Source organism: Aquila chrysaetos, chromosome 9, assembly GCF_900496995.4.
Source record: "Aquila chrysaetos chrysaetos chromosome 9, bAquChr1.4, whole genome shotgun sequence".
In the NCBI taxonomy this organism is placed as follows: Eukaryota; Metazoa; Chordata; class Aves; order Accipitriformes; family Accipitridae; genus Aquila; species Aquila chrysaetos.
In genome coordinates, this window is record NC_044012.1 from 408,193 (window position 1) to 417,552 (window position 9,360).

The window sequence follows — 9,360 nt, forward strand, 5'->3', positions numbered from 1 at the left end:
TGTTTCTAGTTAAGCCTGCAAAATTGCATTCATTATTAGTGTCTAGATTCATTAACAATTCAATTTATAGATATTAATGCTTATAATGCATGCTTCGCTTGCCAAAACTTGAAGAGAAATTGTTTCAATTAGCTTTCATGGATCATGAATCCTACCGGCTGGGTATTTTTAGACAAAAGATACAAACACATCCCCAAGCAATGCTAATGCACAGCTGGGATTCGTATGTAAGGTCAGCTAACAGTTTAAAAGGAAAAACAGTAAATGAGTTTTACACGGAACAGTTAGACAGGAACAGAACCAATCAAATATTTGCAAGTCACATTACTCCCCTTAAAAAAGCCAGGATTCCCTGGTTTTTGTGCTGTATTTTTAAAAAGCCAAACTGGGAAGATATAAACTAGTGACTAGGCTAACAAATATTTTTCAGCATGTGACTAAACATACTAGGTATATGTACAGGCCCAAGGCAAATTGTTCCATTCTAATTTTCATTCAAACTATATAATTAAAATCAGTAAAGATAGACAGATGTAACGAAGGACATAATTTTGCTCAACATTTTCTCTCCTTTCCTTAGGTCAGTTACAGTCAGGGAGAAGAAACCAAAATCTACACAAACCATTTTGCACTACACATATAAAATAAAAGAACCACCAGATCACAGAATAAAATACTCCATTGAGCTGACCAGGTGGTAGGTTCAAGCACATTATGTATGACCAGTGCTATCCAGCATGTGAACAGAAAGCCAGGGAGTAGCAAAACCTTCACCAGTCTCACAGCGACGCCACACCAGAAAGAGGTGAACTCTGAGCTCTTACACGATTGCATGTGCTGTGCATGAACCAAGGAAAGCATGCAGCCTCAGGATAGAGATTAGCGATTTTATCTGAGCACTTAAAGAAGCAGCAACCAGAATTGCTTAGGTCCACAGGCTGGACTTCATTAATATAAAAAAGTTGCTATAAAAAGTTGGCCTTTATTATTGCCAGTAATCCATTACCCTTCCTTCTCCTCTTCTGAGCACTGTAAACACCAACTGGAAAATGGTGAGATTTTAGTGCAGCTACTACATAGAAGGTATCATGAGGTACATCGGATGACTCTAAAGTCAGTGCAAGTCCCCACAGACAAAGAGCTGACCTGCTGTTCCTGCTTCCTGAATACAGGGTTACATGGCACGAGAACTTCAGTCGAGCCAGAGAGCCCACAGTCCATAACTGCTATGCAGCCCCACAGCTTCCCTCCAATCCGGCACATCTACCTCTGAGATTAGACTGTCTTCAAGTCCTTACAGATATTAATTCCTCCGTGATTCCATGTAACTTAGCACCTAATGTAATGAAAAGATGCTGGCTTGGCTTTGATTTTCCTTTTTGGTGGTTCATTGCCATTTCTGAAAGTAACATCTCTTTAAAAACGGGGTGGGGGTGAATTTCCAGTTCAGCCTTTTAACAGTGGAGGGAGGGGAAAAAAAAAAAAAAGTCTTCAACAGATGAACAGCATATCTAAGGAACAGTCTGCATTCAACTCATGCCCATGTTATTTGTCTAGAAGGTAGTTACTATATTCTCTCTGAAACAGACCTAAGGAAGCTGTTTTCAGGAACAGGAAAAAGTCAAAGAAAATTAGTGTTTCTGCAAACGGGTAACTTCAGGTTGTGGCTCTCCTTTCTGAGAACAAGGTAAACTAAATTCCAGGAATATTCAAGATACTGAGTATTTAATGCAAGCAGGCTGACCAACCATTCCTCCGTAAAGCTGGTCTTTGTTTCAAAAGTGTCTAGACTATACAGATCAATCAAGTTATTTCTTTTGGGTTGGCTTATTTTTGGAAAGCAGCACTCTGGAGAATACCACCCTAATGGCTGACCACAAAGGTGTCTCGCACAGTCATTTCACTGCTAGGCTTGAGCATATCTATCTCATGTTTATTTGTAGGGCAGAAAGTCAGGCCCACACTAAATTCGTTGCCAGTGATGTGAGATCATGTGTTCAGCTGGAATTTCTCTGCAGAAAAGCAATTAAGAGAAAGATTTAGAGGACTAACACCAGCACTGAAGTTAGCTGGAACCCAGTCTACAGAGCAGCAGTGTTAGCAGCTGACCCACTGCCGCTCAAAACAGCTTCGGGGCCAACTATCTCCTAAGTATGTCATTCTAATTAGAAATTTTTGTGGAGTTAGGACTTGAGTCAGGGTAACCTTGTTATAACTCAAGAGAAGGCAAAACCAAATGACCCACCTTCCACAGTTTAATTTCACCATATATTTGCCAGTGCATTAGTAGATGATGGACCACATTTCACTCCTAGTTTGAACCACGTTGCTACTTAAGCACTGCAAGGCACAAAAAGCTGCTGGGAGGAGGCGGGGGGTGGGGTGGGGGGAATAAATCAAGATTCTCTCACAGATCCTCAAAAAAATCTTCAAATGTCTTAAAATTTTCCAACCCTTGTTCCTTAACTCAGATATTCACTCTTTTGGATTCAGATTAGGGCCAAACAACTGGAAACAGCGGTACCAGAGAACAGATCATTCCATTCAGGCTTATATTGTGGCAAAGCAGACAGTATGAAGAAGCCCCTAGGCTACTTTTACTTATACCCATTCTATTTCAGGCCTCAGAATTAACACAGAAAAGTCATCTAAACAATGATTTTTAATCTAATGCATGTCCTCACCAGCATCCAGCAAAAAGGAACATAAGCTTACAGACCTTAACCTGCACTATCCATGTTCCCAAATTCATAGCTTGAACAGTATGTAAAAAGAGTCAACTAATTTAATAAGCAAAATACCTCAAAAATGTATCAGAAATGAAATGACAATGCTAGCCTTACTGCCAACAGCTGTGGTCAGCAATGAAATCATTAGCAATACCGCATTACTATTCGAGACCATAATTCATTTGCTTTAGAAAGTCCACAGAGGCCTGACTTGCTTTGGCATGAAGAAGAGAGAGCAAACAGACTCCAATTACGAGAAGATCCTGTTCTTTACCTCCCCCACTTCCTACAAACATGCTTTCAGACATCTTCTACCAGCCTCTAAACAGTCTGATTATTCCTTTGACTGTGCAGAATCATAGAACAGCCCAGGTTATAAGGGACCTTGAAAGATAATTTAGTCCAACTTTTCATGGGAAAAGGAGCCTAAATGAGATTATCTAGCACCTTGTTGTTTCATCTTGAAAACCTCCAGTGATAGGGACTCTACCACATCCATGGGGAGGGTATTCCTGTGATTGATTGTAAAAAATTTCTTTCTTACATGAGGATGAAACCTCTCCCAGTACAACTTGTATTTGTTGCCCCTTGCCCTCTCCCAGTGAAGAGCGAGCCTCTGTCTTCTTTGTAGCCACCCTTTAAGTACTGGAAAACTGCGATGAGGTCCCCCCTGAGCCTTCTCTTCTCCAGGGAGAAAAGACCTAACTAACTCCTCTGGTCTTTCCTCATAGGGCAGATTCTTCAGCCCTTTGATCATCTTTGTGGCCCTCCTTTGGACCTTCTCGGTTCTGCCCACCATTCAGTCTCTTGAATTGTGGGGACCAGAACTAGACACAGTACTCCAGGTGGGGCCCAACAAGCACTGACTAGAGTGGGATGATCACATCTCTATCTGTGCTAATAATGCCCCTGCAGATGCAGCCTAGGATCCGATTTGCCTTTGTTACCGCAGCAGGACATTGCTGACTTGTGTACAAGCTTACTGTCCACCAGGACCCCCAGGTCCCTTTCAGCAAGGCTGCTCCCCAGCCACACATATCTCAGACTGTACTGGGCTCTTTGGTCATGACATCCCAGGTGCAGGACTTTGCACTTTTCTTTGTTAAACTTCATACAGTTCTTGCTAGGCCACTGTTCCAGCCTGTCCAGGTCTCTCTGTAAGATGGCTTTCCCTTCTGATGTGTCCACCTTGCCACCCACTTCGGTGTCATCAGCAAACTTGGTAAGGGTGTTTTCAATCCCATCATCCAGATCATTTATGAAGATGTTGAACAGCATGGGGCCCAGTATCAATCCCTGGGGGACTCCACTTGTGACATGCTGCCAGCATGAATAAAAACCATTGATCATGACCCTTCGTGTGTGGCCTGTTAACCAGTTTCCCACCCAGCTTGCAGACCACCCATCCAATCTATGTTTTGCCATGAGGAAACTGTGGGAACACTTTGCTGAAGGCCAGGTAAACAATATCCACAGCTCTCCTCATGTCAGCAGAAAGTGTTACCTTGTTGTAGAAGGTGACCAGGTCAGTCTGGCATGATTTGCCTTTGGTAAATCTGTGTTGGCTTTTCCCAATCACCTGCTTCATTTGGCTTGCAATAGTTTCTGAGAGGACTCATTCCATTACTTTCCCAGGGACTGAAGTAAGACTAATGGACCTGTAGTTTCCTGGATGCTCTTTTGGGCCCTTTGTGTAGATGGGTGTGACATTTGCCCTCTCCGAATCATCAGGGATATCCCCCGATCTCCATCACTTTTCAAAGATTATGTACAGGGGCCTTGAACCAATGTCAGCCACTTCCCTTAACTTCCTGGGGTGGATTTCATCTGGGTCCATGGACTGATGTGGATTGAGCCCTTCCAGGAGGCCACAGATCAGCCTTTCCTCCACTAGCAGTGGGTCGACACAAGTACTGCTCTCCTGCGCTCATCCTAAGGTTGGCAATCTCCTTTTAAATATTGTCAGGTTGATAAAGTGGATGGTACAGTTAAATGGATTTGCAGACTACATTGCTTCTAAATAATTAGTTTGTGTTCCTCTAAGGCACAGAGTGGTAGCAAAGGACACCAATCTGCCCAATCTCAAAACATCCTACAGGGTATTAGTCTCATCTAGAACCGGCCTTTTATAAAGAGTCAGCACGCCTAGTTGCCAGCAGGACGTGAACCACTGTTGGAAAGCAAAAGCCATAGTTAGAAAGCAGAAGCTTGCAAGAAAATGGCACTCAGGTCTGAACTGGTCCTAAATCAAAAGGTGAAGTATCTGTCTCCTGTATAGCATTAAGCTACAGTGAATAAAGAAATTAATCTCTTGAGGTCAGTTAGCCAATCTTCAGCAAGCATCCACATCTTTAGCTAGATTAAGAATTTTTTAGAGCTGGCCTTTGGACCTTCATATTTTGCATATACTGCATGAGCCACTCTGACAGTGTCATCGAGGAGCATCTATTCAAAACAGAACTTCAGGAACTACCCAAGTATGTCACAGCTGTGACCTCTCCTGCCCATTCTTTTACAGCAGCCAGGACATGAAAACAGCTCTGTAATTGTCTACTGTCATCCTCTTTGAATCACCCTACAGCGTGAAGAAGTTTTCAAAAATCCTCAGGTTACATGTATACATGTAAACAAGTATATAAAAACAACAGAAGGCATTAGAGTGTTTCAGTGTCAGCAGATTATCAACCTGTGATCTTTGGATGATTACTAAAAGGAGGTAGAAAAGTCAGAAAAGCAAGATTATTAGCAGACTTAATTTGAATAAACAGGGTTTTGCAAATCTGTTTTGTTCCAAAATTTGTAAGGATGCATGATCAGAAAGAGAGCGGGTGAAGAGACACTGTTCTCCATTTTTAATTACACCCAGATACAGATTTTTACCTGCTCTTAGTACAGTATAGTTTGTAACTTAAAGTTGTTATGTTTTGTTTTTTTAAACAACTTTATTTCACAGTTTAAAGAAGATTCCTCCTAATAATAAAAAAAGATAAATCAAAGCGCTCTCACTCTTTAAATGCAATTTTGTTGAAGGGACACACTGCACTGCTCACCATCATCATTGTATGTTGGATTATCATCTTTACTCCACTCATCTTAAAACACACCATTTGGTCACTACATTACAAGCTTATGCAGACCCTAAGAAAACCAGCAGAACTTGTAGTTCTTGTGGTATTCAAAAAACCTAGAAATCATCACAGTAGATTTGATTAGAAGTGGTTTTAGAGATTTGTTTAGTTTATCAGTTCATATTTGCTTTTCTCCCCCACTGAGAAGAAAGTTTAATATACAAATGTACATGGCATGCTACATCTGCAGCCCAAAATTAGAGACATTTAACTCATTTCAGACTGCTGGACCTTGTGGTCCAATTTTCACAGCCCTAGCCCTAAACAGGATGATGTATCATACATATATGCTAAACCCACCTACACTGCAGACCTCCTAGTGCTAACCACACTTCTATTCTTCACCTGCACAGAGAGATACTAGGGGCAACAGTACTGCCCAGTTTTAGCCTTGACTTTCCTAAATGCAATCAGTTCTGAATTTTTATTTTAAACAAAATGCATCCTTTTCCTATTCTTTGTTAATATATTAAAGAACATTTTAAACTGTATTCTTAATAGATTAGTAGTAACAAAGAAGGGACAACATGGTACACCTGTAATGGCCACCTTGGAAAAATATATGATGGCAAGTAGCTCCTTTTTTCAGAGGTTTATGCAGCAAAAGTGCAAAGAACAACAACAAACTGCTTTTCATTGTCAAATGAAAATTTCCATCAATAATGGAAAGTTTTCCAACTGGTAGTTTGGTTAGTTGGAACATCATGTATTATCAGCAAAGTGTTTTTATTTTTAATTTCTTGGAGAGTAATTCAGGGAAAGCATTTGTCATTTTGTTGGGTTTTTCTGTTGTTGTTTTTAATTACATCCCTGATACATAGTTTGTTTCCTTTGGTAGGAAATGTAGTAACAGAGTCAGTTTCCTAACAAAGGAAGCAAACAGGTAAATTCTGCAATACTCCACCCTTAACTCTTGGGCCAGTTTAGCTATAATTAAGGATCTAAAGTAACCCCAGATAGTAACATTTTCACTGCGGGGCCAAATCTCACTATTTTTCCACCTTACAAAAAGAGAATTACTAGCTGCATTTCCTATCCCTACTCCTAAGCACACCCACATCTGAATTATAATGACTGGCATATAAAGACTGAAACCTGGCATCTTATGACATCTCCCATATTTAGGATTTTGTACATCAATGACACCATGCTGCATCCCACCTGGAAATCAAGTAACTGGATAAATACACTCAAAAAGGAAAAGGACTCTGTACTGTTGGATTATGCTTAGGTTCAGGATTTTAAGAGTTTTCTAGGTTTTGCAACCATGCAGTCAGATCAATGCTGGAAACACAGAAAGAGTAGCATAGACAAGGGAGCCAGCTTTTTTTTTTTTTTTCCAATTAAAAAAAAAATTAACCCTTTCCCTGAATAAGCCTAGACAAAACTGCTAAAGACAAAGGTGTGTACAAATGCTCCCACAAACACTAAAGAAGTATACGGAATATTCCCTAGAGTCCTACGTGAAGAAAACCAGGGTGTGTCAAATACAACTCTTAAATAATTGGGCCATCATGTTCTGACTTTGCCTCACTTTCCAGATGTTCTTCAGATGGCCTCAAGATGTTAGTCAATCTACAGCTCATTTCAATTGTCTAGTCCTGAAGCGAGTAACTGAACTGGGGTCTACATATGAAAGCAACTATACAATTCCATTTGTCTTGTTTTGAGCAGATGGAAAACCAGCACACATGCCATAGCTGTTAAGTACCCAGAAGCAGAATAAAAACTAACAAAAAAATAAATTAAGAACTTATGTTACAAGCAGCTTGTCCTGCTCCCTTCAAGATCCTGGTATAAGCTTCTTCCAATCTACCAGCATTATGCCAGGCTTGTCTAGCTCTCATACAATCTCATACTGTCACAAAGTAAGACTTTCATTTCACCAGCCAGCTCACAACAACGAGGCAAAGCTGAATACTATCAGCATGTAAAACACACTGTAAGAGAAGCAGTCATAGAAAGAAGCAATACTGCAAGAAAGAGAGGACCCAGACCAAATGACTAAGTGCCCCAAACTACTTTGCTTAATGGGCAAGTCATGGAGGGACAACTCCATCTACTGCAAGTACTGTAGATGCAACAAAACTATCCATCAGTCTGCAGAAGACCTGTGAAATCACACATGTGCTCTTGATCTTCCCCCATCACTGGAAGGTGATCAGCTAGAGCTAACAGTGCATCCATTCTACATATCTGAAATTGCCAGATTCTGCCTATGAAAACAAACACAAGTCATCCCCACTGACTAGAGGATATAAAACAAGCTTGCAAGCTGTAGCCTGGAAGTCTTCCAGTACCTGCAACACATCAACAAACTAAAATGTTGTGACACTTGAAGGGAGTGACCAGAGCTGAAAGGTGTTCCTGTGATGCCTACTCCCATACACAGAAAGGGCGCCAATTTGTGTTCTTCAATCTCGCACTTAGTAGTATCAGATTTTGGACTGATTTCTACAGCTTGACATGAGACATTTTGCAAGCCACAAGTCCCCTTTATCTCAGGATGCAAGTTTCTCCTTGCGGTGTCTACAGATCTATTTGTATTTATTATCTCCAAAAAGATACAAGTATCCCAAATTTGTCACTGCTATCTGTACTCATCTCTGACACAAGATAGCTGTATGGTTAAAAATAAAATACAGATTTATACAGAGTCAGGAAGGTCAGACTTTCAATTACAGAGCTAGAAACAAGATTAAATGTAATTAAGAATTGCATATATTATGTTTAAACCAAAAAGATTCTCTCTTCTGTATACCTTGTCTAGAATGCTTCTGTGTTTTGCTAGCCACAACAGTTGTGGTCTGAGTCCACAGATTCATCCCATTTTCCACTTGACCATTTCAGACTACAAGTGTTTAGAGCTGGCTGGGAAGAATGACAAACCCAGCCCTGTCCATCCCAGACTGCTACAGACATCTTATCTTCCTTCAGCAAATTCTATTTTCTCATGCATTCCCTCATTTTAAATTTAGTTTCCCCATTTGCTTTCTTAATCAAATCAAGAACGTAACTTCCATGATCTACCTCTCCTTACACCAAATTTTTTAAAATTTTTTATTTTCAACTAAAAGTGTTACATTGAAGACACTGGCGCAATGACTTACCTTCAGTATTCACAACATCACTTGGTATTGACTTTCTCCTCCCAGCTCACTTAAGGCAGACAGTCTGTTGTGTTGCAGCTTTAATCATCTCTTCCTTCCATGGACACCCAGGACATGGTTTAAAAATACTTCTTAGACTTGCAATACTTCACATCAGTTTAATATTTTTCTTATCTTCCTTTCCTGTGGAAAGCAGACATAGGTTTTAGACATACCAATAGCATAGATAACAGAGTTGGTACCAAGAAATTTATGCTTCTAACTTTTCCATTATTACCACCACCTTTGTCAATTTTAGGTGCTTCTGGCATCATGTTCCAGCTGGGGGAGAAAACAGTGAACTTCCTACTGACTGATACTCATTGTTTGGTGGATCTCAAATAACCTTTATGT

General features: G+C 40.4%; 1 protein-coding gene across 3 annotated transcripts in view; it reads right to left on the bottom strand.

Moving 5' to 3' along the window:
- LOC115346149 overlaps positions 1-9,142 on the bottom strand; it is a 111,535-nt gene extending 102,393 nt beyond the window's left edge. For all 3 annotated transcript variants that reach the window (XR_003925032.2, XR_003925031.2, XR_003925033.2), the window contains exon 1: positions 8,968-9,142. The gene's annotated coding sequence lies outside the window, so the exon portion shown is untranslated. The remainder of the gene's footprint in view (positions 1-8,967) is intronic.
- Positions 9,143-9,360: the final 218 nt, after the last annotated feature.